Below are 14,781 nucleotides of genomic sequence, written 5' to 3' on the forward strand. Positions count from 1 at the left end.
TGGAAAGATATCCAAAATGTAGTTTGAAATAAAAGAACTGGTTGCAGAATCAGATTTACAGTGAACTCATTTGTGCTGAATAAAAAGGCTGTATATAAGTAAACATTATCTATAATTATATGTGACCACACATTCATAAACCTTTCCTGGAATAATACACAGCTATTACTCCTAGGGTGGTAGGGGGAGAGGAGAACCCCAGGAGGAGAAGAAAGAGATATTTTTCTTTCCTACCCTTGTGCCAATGTTGATAGAATGTATTAACTGGAAATTAGTTTAAAATGCACTCCTTTCCTTTTCCTCTCTCCCCTCTGCCTCCTCCTGCAAGCCATTTCTCATTTGGAGCTTTGCTTGCTATTACCTTGAGCCAAATTAAACCACTGACCTCCTGGTGGAAAAGGCCAAAGCCTGGTCTAGTCTCTTCCCCATCCATTCTCTGTTGTGGGTACTCACCAAAGGTGTGGTCATGCTCCATCTGTAATTTGTAAACCTCAAAGGCAAATGATTCAAAAGGCAAATTTCTTATCCCAGGAGATTGTACTCTAAGTCACACAGGAACAAACACCAAGAAAGAGTAAATCATTTTGTTGATCTGAAACAGCAGGAGAGATCAGTTTGGGAGGAAACTGACTGAAGGAAGCAAATTTTAAGAGATGAGTAAAGAAGTAAAGAATAAAATATGCTTGATGGACAAGTTAAATGCAGTTTTTCCTAATTAATGAAACCAGAGTAGAGAAGCAGGATACCAAGGCAGCCTAAACGAGTAAGCCTCAAAGGAAGGAGAGAGGAACAGAGCTATAGAAGCTTCAACAACCAGTCTGGATATAAGCAGTTACTGGAACTGATTCAGCCAATCAATGAAATCAGAGCTCCTAATCAGTTCACCATCTCTGCGATACTTTTGAACACCCTGTTATTCCCACAATCTGAACAGCTGTGGCAGTGTCAAGCATCACATCCTCCCAGAATCCACTTCCCAGCCTTGAGCCAAAGGCTGACAAAGGGCGGTGTTTCTCCACCTGTGACTCTCCCATCAGGAAAATACATCTTACTCAGAACCCCTAGAAGTTTCCCTTCACATCTGATTGTCCATAGCTGTGTCACATGCTCACCCTACCCTAGGGACTACATCCACATTTTTGAGATTAAGGAGTATCTTCCTGATACCAAAATTAAAATCAGAGCTCTGTTAGCAATTGGAGAAGGTGATGGTTTTCAGAAAAGTAACAATATCTGCCACAATATTTAATCCTCTCACATAACCTTTTGAAGTATCATTATTCCCATTTGCATAAATTTGCTACAGCTGCCACAAAATGTACCACAAAATAGGAGGCTTACACAACAGAAATGTATTGTCTCTTAGTTCTGGAGGCTAGAAGTTCAAAATCAAGCGTTGACAAGATTGTTTCCTTTCTGAAGACCGTGAGGGAAGTATCTGTTCCAGGGTATTCTCCTTGGCTTGTAGTGGCTGTCTTTTCCCATGTGTTTTCACATGGTTCTTCTATGTGTGTCTGTGTCCAAATATCCTCCTTTTCTAAGGACATTAGTTATATTGGATTTGGTCCCACACCGATGACCTCATTTTAATTTGATTACCCCTATAAATACCCTATCTCCAAATAAGGTCACATTCTGAGGTACGAAAGGTTAGGACTCCAGCGTACACATTTTAGGAGGCACAATTTAATCCATAACACCATAGAAAAGAAGAAACTGAGGCCAGTAGAGATTAGATAACTTGCCCAAGACCATAATATTTTCAAACCTAAGTCTATTTTATCACAAATTGCTGTTCTTTTTACCATAACACAAGAAAACAAATTCAACCCACTAAAGTACTAAATAAATGTCTGGGGAATAAATGAATAGTTGAATGTTTAATGTGGCTTCATTATTTAGTGTGAAAATTATGCATTTATATTATATGAAAGTAATCTGTGTTTAAAAGTATACAGAAATATAAATGTGGATCAAACACATATAGCATCAGAGACCCAAGAATGGATGCTTAAAGAACATTTAGATGCTTGTGTTGGAGGGTGACACTATGGTGTTTAGGGCCTTCAACTGTATGGAGTCTTAGACTTGAAAGAACCTAACATAACTTGTGGTCCCATGTCACACTAGGTCATATTCAGAGAGATTTTACTATTGCTAGGACTACATTGTTTGTGACTTGAACTTCTCTAAACTATTAAGTAGCAGTACCTATTAGTATTGATATTTTAAAAACACTTAGACTGTAGAAAGCTATTCCAATGTACGGAAACATTTTAGTAGGATCATACCCACTTTTTTCTTTTTTTTCTTAGCATACTTCAGGTGTGGCCTTGTTCAATGATAGAGAGCTCAGATGATTCTAGTCTTAGTCTTTCATCTTGTAATTTTACATTTGAAACAGCATAGCCAATGAGGAGGTGGATATCATTGTCCTACTAAACAGAAGAAAATTCTTTATCGGGTAAAATGGCTACATTTTTTTCTGTTATATATGAGAAGCATTATTATTTTCAGTGGAGATGTGCTAATTGGCATACTTAGGCAAGAAATGGACAGCCAAAACTATTATTGAAAAAGTCAAGAACTCAGGGTAATATGTCAGATAACATTTAGACATGTAATCAAACTAGAGCTTGTCCTACATCATCAATTATTGACACCACAGAGAGTGGTTATTCTTCACTTTATAAATAGACCCAAGCACAACTTAGACAGGGGCCCAAATCGGCAAGACTCAGTCAGTCTAATTGGAGAATTTTATTTCCAACGAGGCAAGGATTTCAATAAGTTAAGATGTAGAATCACCTCTGTATCTCTGGAGAAGCAAAGCTAGTCCCTCTGGCTTTACATTGCTTGGTATGCAACATTGTACATTAAAAGCACTGAAAATAGAGCTCAGAATTGAGGGCCTTAGGCTGCACTATCATGAATCTTTCACCTTTGCTAACCTGAACAATCAGAAATAATTTTTTAAAAGACATGTGGGGCAGCATGTGCATAGGAGGAAGAGGTGCCACTTAATTTCACTACCAGGCACAGCGTCGATTTGACCGTTTGTACTTGTCAACAGCCACTGAGGGCAACCTCCTTACTTAACAGCAAAGAAAAAAATGAAATATGTTCAGCTCCTACCTTGAGACATAATCATTATTTAATAATGCGTTTTACATAAAACGCAGGTTTTATTTGACACATCATATGCTAATAAACTCTGGAGTGTTGCTGAGGCCTTTGGAAATGGAGCCGGTGAGATCAGGGCGGTCTTCTGCTTGCATTAGGCACAACCCCGCACCCTGTTGTATCTTGGGGCTCTTGCAAATCTTTATTAACTGATTTATACCCGAGGGGAGAGAGCAACAACTTCTATTACCACTGAAATATGACTGAGGTTCAATAGTATTAAAGGGAGGCTGCATTGTAATGGAAAAAAGAAAGACTTGTCCCAGGAAGGAAGGAATCCGAGCCTGTCCCAGGCAGAACCGTGAATTAAATGAAAGATCTCTTAGACAAAAAGCTTATCTTGCCATTAGTGGTCCCTTTCTCTCTTTCAGTGACCCATGTAAACAGATTTTTCATTTCCCTGAGGCATTCCATGGCTCTGTGCATCTTCCTAGTGCTGAGGTTCCCAACATAGCAAAACCCTCCTAGACTGTGGGACGTATGTGGGAGTTTATCAATATGTTTTCCTCTCCAAGGCTCATTTAGAGTTCAAGGAGGACTTCACGGTCTTATTCCAAAGGTGAGGCTGATAATGGGGATTTCAGGTCCAAGGCAGGCGACTTAGCTAGTGAAAAAGAGGAAGCCGGAGACAATTTGGCTAAGGCAATTTGGATCAGATTGTGTTAAAGGCAATCAGCTGTCACCTCTCTGTGGTGAGCAGGCTCTAGAGAAACGACTGGAAGTCCACAGAGGGAAATACATATGAATGTGCCATAGTAGAGTGAAGCCTTTGAATGTGAGTGGTAGAGAATAGAAATAAATATTTAAGGTGAGTATCCCTTTGGAAATAATGAAATATGACATTCAGTTGGGCTGTGGCAATAGTTTTCTGAAAGAAGCAAGCAAGATTAAGCAAATGCCCTTGCTAGTCATTATTTCACAAATGAAACAAAATATAAAATTCTGGCCAATTCGGCATTGTGCTTCTCAGAGCTACTGCTGGTTTTGATCCTGTCAGTCCTAAGTAAAGAGCAGGTAAGGCTGGAGGAGGTATATGGGTTAGACAACCAGTAACGCAATTTGGGGAAAAAACCTACAGGGAAATATTCATTCATCCCACTTCTTTATTCAAAAAAAAAAAAAAAACAAAAACAAAACAAAACAAAACAAAAAAACGTTATTAAATATATAATTCATAGGCCATATAGTTTATTCATTTAAATTATACAATTCAGTGGCATCCAGTATATTCAGAGTTGTACAATTATTACTGCCCTCAATTTTAGGACATTTTAATCACACCAAATGAAAAACCCCACAACTCTTAGCAGTCACCCCTCAAATTTTCTGGTTCTGCTAGCCTTAGAAAACCACTAATCCACTTTCTGTCTCTATGAATTTGCCTATTTTGGACATTCTATATAAATGGAGTCATAATATGTGGTTCTTTGTAACTGATTTATTTTATTGAGCATAATGTTTTCAATGTTTATCCACGTTGTTGAAAATATCATTATTTCATTCCCCTTTTTGGTTAAATAATATTCCATTGTATGGTTATACCACATTTTATTTATTCATTCAACTGATAGATGTTTGGGTTGTTTCTACTTGTCTATTATGAATAACACTGCTATGAACATTAATATACAAGGTTTTTTTGTGTGTAGATGTGAATTTTCATGTCTTTGAGTATATATCTAGGAGTAGAATTGCTGGGTCATAGGGTAACTTTATGTGTAGCCTTACGAGCAAGTGCTAAACTGGTTTTTAAAGCAGCTGCATCATTTTACATTCCAGCCAGCAGTGAATGAGGGTTCCAGTTTCTCCACATTCTCACCAATACTTGTTATTATGTCTTTTTATTTTAGCCATTTTAGTGGCCTTGAGTAGTATCAGTGGTAGTAGTGGCCGTGTGGTTTTGATTTTGATTTTCCTAAAGGCTAAAGGTGTTTATCATCTGTTAATGTGCTTGTTGACTCCTTTCACTTTTTTTATCTTGACTAGTAAACTTGCCTTAGAGAGCTGTGGCCCAGCACAGTGGAGATGCAATGGCAGAAAAGTTTCAACACTCCTATGTCTGTGGCAAAACAACCACTGGAGTTCCTGCAAAAAGACTTAGGAAGGCTGCATCACGTTTGAAATTTGTTACCTGGGCCCCAGTATTGCTGAAGGCTGACACCCAGTAGTCTGCCACTAGAGCTTGTGTTGCTGAGAAGGGCATCTAGAAGAGCTTCTAGAAAGGGCAATGAGGAAGGGAAGAGGGCTTCACAGTAGGCACCAGCCAGAAGCTGACCTGGAACTCGCATTTCTAGGTGAACATCAGGCAGCATACACCCCATAGTCCTCTTTCATACTCTCCATTTTATGCTCTAAAATTTTACATATTCTGGAACATAGTGTCACTTTTACAATTTTCAGGTGATGTCTGAAACAGTGACAGCATATCTCTTATTTAAGAACCAGTAAGAAAGTTTCGTTTTGTTTCATCATATAAAAATATATTGAAATTGCTGGGATAAACCAGATGGTGAGCACCAGAAGTCAACTTAATATTTACAATAAATATATTACTGAGTAAGACAGAATTTTCTAGGTCAGAGATGCTCCTAATGTAAGAGTCTAAGAATTAAACAGCTTATCATTTTAAGTTCATCGAGAAATAAGAATTGGATCATTTATTCTGGAAAGACCAACAGAGTTATTCTTTAGTAGTTCATATAGATTTTGTTGATATGAAATTATTTGAATGCTGTTGGTCTAAGGAAGTATCTTTTATCAAAAGTGGAATCTAAGAAAAAAAAAACAGGGAAATAAACAAATGAACACAAAATGAAAGATAAAAGGGATAAGTAAGTATAGTTGCTATCCAATTTATATTTAATGAATGATTCCAAAAATACTGGCAGAAATTCAGAAAACTGGCTTGGGTCAAATTGTCTTTCATACTAAGAATAGATGGAAATGTATAGTATTGGGGTTGTTTGGGGTAATACAATAACAATATCTTGGTTAGAATCATAAAAAGAATGAGAAGCCATGCTTACTCTGACACTTTAAAATGTAAGAGCAGTTCTTGAGATATTGGAACTACATCAAAGGGAACAAATAACTAGGGGAAAGAAACTGGACGTTATTTGTACCAATGAGATCTGAGTTAGAGGATATATTAGTTTCCCAATGCTGCTGTAACAAATTACCACAGACTTACTGTCTTAAAACAACACACATTTGTTATCTTACGATTCTGAAGTTAAAAGTCAAAAACGGGTTGGCAGGGCTAAATTCCTCCTGGAAGCTCTAAGGATGAATCCGTTTCCTTACCTTTTCTAGCAAAGAAGGCAAGGCTGTCCACTTTCCTCAGCTCTTGGCCCCACATCACTCAAACCTCTGCTTCCATTGTCACCTCACATCTCCTTTTCTGACTCTCCGGTCTCCCTTTTTCTCCTATACTGATCTTTGTGATTACACTGGGTCTGAATAATCCAGGATAATCTCCCCATCTCAAGATCTTTAATTAAATTGCAGTGACAAAATTTCCTTTGCCATGTAAGGTGACATATTCTCAGATTTCAGGAATTAAGATATGGACATCTTTATGGGGCCATTATTCTACCTACCTCAGGGAAGAAAGAATTTCTCAACCCTTTGAATTATCAGCCTGAAAGTGTTACAGAGTGTGTTTGTTTTATGAGGACTGAACCTGACTCTCCAGGGCACAGTTAAAATCTGGTGGGCTGTCTCAAAATATGATCTTCTAACAATAAAATCAAAGGCTTAAATGGCATAGACGTTCCATGTTAGAATAAGAGCTCACAGCATAAATATGTAGAATGTGGTTTTAATCCACAGTACAGGTAGAGTTCTGGACACAAACTTTAGAATGGATGTTCATGCTGAATTTACTTTATTTACACTTGGAGACATGATTTTGTGCTAAAAATAGCATGTGTAAGTTATTATGGACTTTGGTTTCTACCCGTTCACCAAAATTACCTTGAAGATCTTGTGCCAGGTAGAGAAAGCAATACAAATGAGATAGAGACCCTGCAGTCTAGCAGCCAGAGAAAGCACATAGAATGTAAGGATGTGTTATATTGGCAACAAGAGTTAGCTATGGGACCAGAGAAAGGGTCCAAAAAGAGGGAGCAGAAAATGTAAAACATCCAAGAATAACAATACCCGCTCCAACGTGTTTACTATTTGCCAAATACTGATCTAAGGCCTTTGTATATATGAACTCATTTAATCGTCACAACTCAAGTCTGGTAAATTGACACCCGAGATCATTTCTCAAACACATCTCCACTTTCCCTACCTACTGTTTTTTACCACTCTAGTTCAGGACATTGTATTTTTCGCCAGTGTCTCCCAACTGGTGTCCCTGCCGTCTTCTCTTATCCTATGCTAGTGTGATCTATTTTTAAAGTAAATTGAACTCTGTGCTTCAAAACTTTTATCTCCTCCCCAGAATAAAATGAAGCTTTCCATTCAAAGCCCTCAAGAACCTGACCTGCAGTCCACCTCTTTGACCTCACCTCCACACTCTCTTTCCTCCACTTGCTCTTACTATTCGCAGTCCCAAAAGAGTGGATTCCATCTCCCTGCAGGCAGCTGTGTGTTTCATGCCCTTGGACCTGCCCTCCACACCTCCTTTTCCCAAGTAAATCCTGCTGTTGTTCAAGTTTCTCCTCAGATGTCCACCCTGCCCTTTGCCAGTGCCCTCCGTCCCCTCCCTTCTCTCCCACAATACTCTGAGCACAGCTCTAGCATTTATGCCTCTCTTCTTCCCAGTAGATGTGAAGATTCTTCAGAGCAAGGACATAGAATTTTCATCCCTTCTCCAGGCCTGGCATGTGCCTGGCACCTAAAGGCCATTAAGCCCCTTTTTGTTAAAGCCGACTAAACTGAGCAGAAAAGCACCTCCCTTTATTGTGACTGTGCCTCTTTGACATTCAAAGAGTGGCAGTACAATTCTGGGTGATTTGAAGACACTTAAGAATGGAAAGGGCTCCACATCGAAGGCCTCTTGAATACAGTGAAAATGAATATCAAAGTCAATATGCTGTTCAGTTTAGGAATATGAATAAATGATTTCAAATGAATTGAATTTTCCTCTCAACATAAAGTGGTAGAACAAAATGAATTATTAGATAATGTATTTGAAGTAATAGCTCTCTTCTGACTTCTCCTATAACCTGTTTTCACTTCTCTTACAGACCTCTATGCTGGTGTCATGGCAATCTGAGAAATATTTATCTCCCTCAACCTCCTAAAGATCAGGGACTGTATCTTAGGATACAAATTCAGGATTATTCTCTGGCATCAGTCTCTTCAACCTTTGTGCTACCAAACATCATTTCTTCTTAAAAGATTGTTTTTACATGAGAAACCTCATACTTGAATATTATGGTTATGTAGGGGATGAGTTTAATAATGTGGAAAATGGAATTTAAAAATATGAAAGATTGCCTTTATTTCTCCTTCAAACACACATTGCTTTCCACAGTTAACCTCTAGTAAGAGTATAGCTGTTTTTTTATGCATATACACACACATGTACATACTAGGTACTTAGGTGGTTTGTTCTTTCTGCTGCTGCTTTTTATTAGATGGAATTCAACTCTCAAAATTATTCCGCCTCTTGAGTTGTTTTTTAAATTTCATTTAACAGTACATCTTAGAAAATCTATATCTGGATATACATACATACATATGTGTATAAACATACATATACATGGATGTATACACATATATGCACTTTCTCGTATGTGTTAAATGGATATATGATTTTTTCTTTCAGTATTTGTTTGCTTTTAAATTAAATTATTTGAGTTGGGTTTCTATAACTGCAATTAAAAAAAGTCCTTTCTACTTTTTTTGCTATTACTATATATGACTTTGCTGTTGTTACATTTGGCTTTTCTATAATTGCAAGATTTTTGCTGGGAGTGATTCTAAGGGAGGTTACTAAGTCAGGGAGTATGTGAATTTTATATTTTGTTAGCTACATACTGACAGCTTCAAAAAGAGCTGAGCCTGAATAGTATCTGAGTTTTCTCTTTTCACCACATTTTCAAAAATACTATCAATCTTTTTTATATTCTCAATCTAATGTGCAAATATACTATCTTCTTATTTAAATTTGTATTCTCCTACACTAATGAGATTGATAAATGTTGCATAAGTTTCTTAGCCATGTGTATTTCTTTATATGAATGGTCCTTTGTTCAGATTTCTATAAAATGAATAGTAAATCATTGTATATTATACATGTTTTAGGTATTTTATCCTAGTTATCTTTCAACTTTGCTTCTCATAGCTTTTTCAGTATGGAAGCTTCAATATACATATATATTAAAATCAATGTTTTCTCTTATTTCAAGTCCTTTTATCATTTTGTTTTTAAATCTAATATATGCTGAAACACATCCCTAATATTATTTAATTTTAAAGTTTCTTTGAGATTCTTGAACATTTGATTGTTCCATGCAAACTAAAAATTGTCTGTTTAAATCAATTAATAATCATGAGATTTTGATGAATTTTTTTGAAAATTTTGGAATTTTATTAACTTTGTAGACTTATATTGAGAGAATCAACACGTTTAATATATGAACTCTTCCCACCCAAGAATATGATATATCATTTTATTTATTGAAGTCTTCTTTTATGTCTTATAATAAAATGTCACCATGCTCTTCATTTAGGTGTTATACATTTTTGGTAGGTTTATGCCCATGTGTTTTATAGTTCTATTGTTTCAATGGCTATGACTTTTTAAATATGCTCTTAATGCTTTATTTTTGGCATATAAAAAAGTTAATTATTTTTTATTTTTATCTAACTTACCTCGTATAATTTTTTATTAGACTTATCAATTTTTTATACATTTTACTTATTCTTGCAAAGAATCAGCTTTTGATGTGATTAATCAAGCCTATTTTCTTAAGATTTACTGTCAATTATTGCTGCTGATTTTCTATTTTTATTAATTCCTTCCTGTAACAGTCTTTGGTTTCCTTTGTTGTTTATTACATCATGAAGTTGATTATTTAATTATTTTCCATTGAGTTTTATCTTTGGATTAACCCATTTCGATATGTATTCACTGCTATTTACTTCTAAGCATATTTTGATTTTAATTTTGATTTCCTCTTAATGTCAACATTTATTAAATGTAAATCATGCTAAGCAAAATAAGCCAGGAAAATAAGACAGGAAAAGTTGAAAATAACATGATATCACTTATATGTGGCATATAAACCTGAAAGAAACAAAGGAACAGAACAAATAAACAGAGACTCATGGACATGAACAATAGACTAGTGGTTACTGGAGGGGAGGGAGATGGGGTAAAGGGGTCAAATATGTGGTGACAAAGAAATCTAACTATGGGCGGTGAATACACAATGCGATAGATAGATAGATAGATAGATAGATAGATAGATAGATAGATAGAGATATAGATTTATATTTTTATATATATGCCTTTTGTTAAATTGTACACCTGAAACTTACTAGATTTTATTAACAAATGTCACCATAATAAAATTAAAAAGTAAGGTTTTTTTTTTTCCTGTGTTTATAATTGTAGAGTTACGTTTTTGTTGTTTTTCTTTGTTTTGCAAGAAGGGGTGCTTTTTTATTACTCTAGCTAGAAAATTAAGACTAATTTTTATTTTTCAAATTTACAGTTTTTATAAACTGACTATATATGACTACAAATATTGTTCTATAGATATTAAAAATGAGTCATTTTTTATTGGATGTAAAGATCTAGTGTATATGTTTTAAAACATAGGCCAATTTTGAATATCAAATAATCTGTATATCTATTTCTGAGTACTCCCTGTCATGGATTTTTGAAAGACATATACTTTTAGTGTTCAAAAATAATTGTAAATTTATTTCTCCTCATATAATTTTAATAAGTTTGCATTATGTTTTTGATATTATGTTATTAAGTACATAATCATTTAATTATTTTAATCTTAAACTCAAGTATATTTGCAATTGCTAGTGCCAGTCCTGATATATTGGTGAAACTTCATGTTCAGCTATTCTGAATTATTTTATTATAGATTTAACTTTAATAAATAGGATGTAGTTGAAATTATTTTGTGTGCTCTTTATGGCTTCTATTTTAAATAAGATATTTTAATTAATTCACATTTATTGTGATAACTGAAATATTTAGTTTTTCTATTCTGGCAGTTTCTTTTTTCTTTTTTCTGTATTAAGTTTAGTTTTATGGAGTTTTTTCCATTCCTTCTTTAGTAATTCTGCATTTCATTTTTTGGATATAGTATATGTTTAAATATACTATGCAAACATAGTTTCTAATTCCATGTGGACATTAAGCAATTCTCAAAACTACCTCTCCTGAACTAGACCCTGTAATATGTTTTCCCTTTCCTTCCTTCCACATTCCTCCTGTCCCTTTCTATAATTTATTGAAATAATTGACAATTATATATTCAGTTTGTTTTTAAAAACACTTTCTTAGGAGCTATTCCTGGAAATTGCCTTAAGTGTCATAGCCTTATTACTAACAGGTTTTAGACCTATCAACATGCTTTCTGGTTAAATTATTAACCATCTCTTCTTATCTCACACTTTCACCCTTTTATAGATTCCTTTGCTTATTTTTCTGGAACATATCCTCAAGTATTCCCTCCAAAAAGAACCTATCGAATAATCTATACTGAGTACATATGTCTGAGAATGTTGACTTGTTCTTCACATTTTCAAGATAATTTAAATGTAAAATTCTAGGTTGAAAATTATTTTCTGTCCGAATTTAGAATCTTTGACCATCCAAATTTCTCCAATGAAGAGAATGATGTCAGTCATTTTCTTATTCCTTTGTAGATAACCTTTAGTCACCGCACTGTCTAAAATTGTAGCCACCTATCACAGGTGCTATCGAGCTTTTGAAAAACAGGTAGGAGATTGATTAACTGAATTTTTATTTAATTACATTTTAAAAAATAAATTTTATTCTATTTTGGAATGACTTTAGAGTTACAGGAAAGTTGCAGTATATATAAATAGCCATATGTAGCTAATGACTGTTATGTTAGCATGGCTTTCCAATCATGCATATAGATCTAGTTGTTTCACTAATCTTTATTCATATTCAGTATGGTCTTTCATTCTCCATGAATCATCTTTTCTTTCATACTCTTCCACCCTTTATCTTCATGCTGTTTTGTAGGAGAATCCTTCATTTTGATCTTCTAGTTCATCATTCAATTTTCAACCATTATGCTGATTTATTAAGTTTATAATAATTATGTTTCTAATTTCTGAGAACTCTGCTCATATATTTTTTGTAGCATTCAGTTGCTTCTATCATAGATATACCATTTTTAAATATTTGAGATTTTTAAAAATGTGTGTATATATACATACATACCTTTTTTTCCTTGTGTTCTCTGTTAACGTCTATTTCCTTAGTGATTACTTCTGTTTGTTGACTTTCTTTTAGTGCTGTAGTTTCCCTCAAATGTTTAGTGATTCCTCAATGTTTGTTCATATTTATATCTGACAATCTTGATTGAAAAATATTGATAGTGACATCTTATTTACTTAATAACAATGAAAAATCCCTATTGGCCTAGCAGCAAATACAAGTTCTAATAACAAGAGCCTTGGTTTCAGGGACTAGACAAAGAAAGAGATGCATGACTAGAGGGGCTCATTTTTAAAGATAGTTCATAACTTTTCATCTTGGCATGGGGGACTATAAGTTGCCAGAGTTACTTCTCAGAATTCCCACTTTATAAAGCTATACTTAGAGCTTAATCCTAGGGGCAAACATTGGAGTCAGCGGCTCTAAGAGCAGGGAATTGGCATAATAAACACACATACACACACTGGTAAAAATTGCCTGCCAACCATTCATAGTCTACAACTTCCAGTCTTCATTGCAACTTCTAATTTTGTGGTTAGTTGGGGTTCTTTGGAAAAATTTACTAATTTTAGAGGCTTTCTGTTTTCTCTGTGTAGCTTAGAAATTATAGAGATCTGCTAATTTTTTTTTTAATCGTATGCATTTAGATTTATAATTATATCATATCTTCCTGGTAGATTGGCACCTTATTATGATATGACCTTATTTATCTCTAGTAATCCTTTTCACCTTAGAGTTATTGTGGCTGATGTTAGTATATCATTAGCAGGGTTTTTTTGTTAGTATTTCTGTGGTACATGGTATCACCTTACTGTTGTCAGCACATATCATTTTTAAAAACCTAGGCTGAAAATATTAATCTTTTACTGAACTATTTTGTTCACTTAAATAAAATACTCACATATATATTTGAGTTTATAGCTTATTATTCATTTACTATTTGACCTCTCTGGTTGTTGTCATTTTTTTTTAATGCTAGTTTTTGCCTTCTTTTATATTAATCAGTTGATATTTGTCCAATTTCTTCCATCTCCTTATCAGTTTTACATTTTAAACAAATTTTTAATGGTTAAGAGATCAAAATATTAATCTATGACTTTTATAGCCTAACACAAATGGTTATTTTTACCTCTTCCATAATGATAGAACCTTAGAAAACTTGAACTTCATTTACCCTTTTTGTATTATTTTCATCATGTGTTTCATTCTACATATATTTTAAATTCCTCAGACTAAATCATTGTTGATTTGTACCATCTATATTTAGCTATATTTGTCCACATATTTTTCTTTATGTTTATCCTAATTTTTTCCTCTATTTCCGTATTTGTCTCTACAATTATATTCTGTTGCCTGAAGAACTTCCTTTAATATTTCCTTTAGTGAAATTCTACTGACAATGGATTCTTTTATTTTTTATTTCTCTAGATATGTTTTTACTTCTTTATTTTTAGGTACATTTTCATTAGTTATAGAATGGTAGGTGGACTGTTATATTCAGCACTTATAAGATATCATTCCATTGTCTGGCTTACATCATTCCTATTGAGAAGTCATTAGTTTTCTTTTTGGTGTTGCTTTGATGATTGTATCTTTCCTTCTCTGACTGCTATTAAGATTTATTTATCTCTTTTTCAAAATTTATTTTTCTGTGGTGTGCCTTAAGTAATCCATTTATAAAACATAGTTTTATCATGTGCCTTAATTATTTTTAAAAGTATTTATTCTGCTGGTAGTTTTCTGAGCATTTCGTACATGTCAATTGATGTTTTACTTTAGTTTTGATATTTTTGGCTATTATTTCTTTAAATATTGCTTTTCAATTCTTTCCTCTCTTTCTGATGTATAAATTATGTATATGTTTTGTACTATTTCTCTCCTTTGCTCTGTTCTTGTCCCCTATGCATTCTTTTATCTCTCTGTGCTTCCATTTAGATCTTTTCCACTGTCTGTCTTCAAGTTCACTAATTTAATCCTCAACTCTGCCCAGTTTGGTGTTATATGTATTTGAAAGGTAGACTGGAAGCTGTAGCCATATTGATTTATATTTGGTAGGTCATGCTGTTGCATCTTGTACACAATGTCACTGATCATCTCATGGTTCATCTCATTGGTTTTGGGCAGCAGCTAGGTCTTCAGCTTCTCCTTCTGTTTCAGCTTCTCTGAATTCTCAGCCAAATATGTGATGAAAGTTAAGAGCT

The 14,781-nt window shown here is 34.3% G+C and overlaps 1 protein-coding gene across 7 annotated transcripts in view; it reads left to right on the forward strand.

Moving 5' to 3' along the window:
* ST6GALNAC3 (ST6 N-acetylgalactosaminide alpha-2,6-sialyltransferase 3) overlaps positions 1–14,781 on the forward strand; it is a 467,918-nt gene that overhangs the window by 353,833 nt on the left and 99,304 nt on the right. The window lies entirely within an intron of this gene.

Source organism: Rousettus aegyptiacus, unplaced genomic scaffold, assembly GCF_014176215.1.
Source record: "Rousettus aegyptiacus isolate mRouAeg1 unplaced genomic scaffold, mRouAeg1.p scaffold_m13_p_1, whole genome shotgun sequence".
NCBI classification, from domain to species: Eukaryota; Metazoa; Chordata; class Mammalia; order Chiroptera; family Pteropodidae; genus Rousettus; species Rousettus aegyptiacus.